The sequence below is a fragment of the Bactrocera neohumeralis genome, unplaced genomic scaffold (assembly GCF_024586455.1).
Source record: "Bactrocera neohumeralis isolate Rockhampton unplaced genomic scaffold, APGP_CSIRO_Bneo_wtdbg2-racon-allhic-juicebox.fasta_v2 cluster10, whole genome shotgun sequence".
NCBI lineage: Eukaryota > Metazoa > Arthropoda > Insecta > Diptera > Tephritidae > Bactrocera > Bactrocera neohumeralis.
In genome coordinates this window covers 15,938,077-15,938,958 of record NW_026089623.1, presented here as the reverse complement: position 1 = coordinate 15,938,958, position 882 = coordinate 15,938,077, and the positions used below count along the sequence as shown (strand labels likewise).

The 882-nt window shown below is 36.1% G+C and overlaps 1 pseudogene; it reads right to left on the bottom strand.

Annotated features, from left to right (window-relative positions):
- Positions 1-306: 306 nt before the first annotated feature.
- Positions 307-509, bottom strand: LOC126765644 (small nucleolar RNA U3; annotated as a pseudogene).
- Between the last annotated feature and the right edge of the window lie 373 nt (positions 510-882).

The window sequence follows — 882 nt, the reverse complement described above, 5'->3', positions numbered from 1 at the left end:
AACATCTGCGTCGATATGTATTCACGATCATACGTATACATACATACATATTTACGCATGTTTGTAGGCGAAGCTGCTACAGCGGCAAGGGGTGACTATCGGCGGCCATTACTTTACTTATGCCATAGAAATTCTATTGCTACGAATATGGAAATGACAACGAAATAATGCAAATATGCATGTTTCTAAATGTCATTAATTTCTTTGAAGAAATGAAAGGAATGAATGATCCTGAGAAGTATAGTCTTAACTTTTCAACGGCCAACGCAGAGCATTTCAACCAAAAGGAATTTATTCATTAAAATCACCACTCAAAAGTGGTTTTATCCGTTGTAAGCGAACGATTTTCGAAGAAGCATCATTTCTAATATGCCACAAGACCAAATTAGAAATGAACTTCTTAAACCTCACGCTGTCAGATAAAGCGATATACTTCGTCATTGCGGGTCGATTTCCAAAAAATGTAAATGAAGACTAACTACAGAAATAATCCTGTAAAGTATAGCCTTAATTTTTCAACGGCCAACGCAGAGTATTTCAACCAAAATATACGCAAAATAGTTGAGAACTCGCAGAAATGAAAGACAAACGAAAGAAAAAGAAGCATAACTTCAATAATGCACAAGCATACAAACATACATATGCGCGCATCAGCAAGGAAAGAGGTAACAATCGGCGATCCATTGTATATTTCTTTCATGCATCACCAAACCATAATTAGGACAACGCAATACAAGTGTCAATGATGGTGTTGGTGGTAAGCGCTTGAAAAGTTAAGACGAGCACGTAGGTTCGAATCCCAACAGAATTTATTTTTAATTGAATATGTCACCAACCAAAAATTGAAACATTGTTCTACAAAAAGAACAACAGCATAAGCAT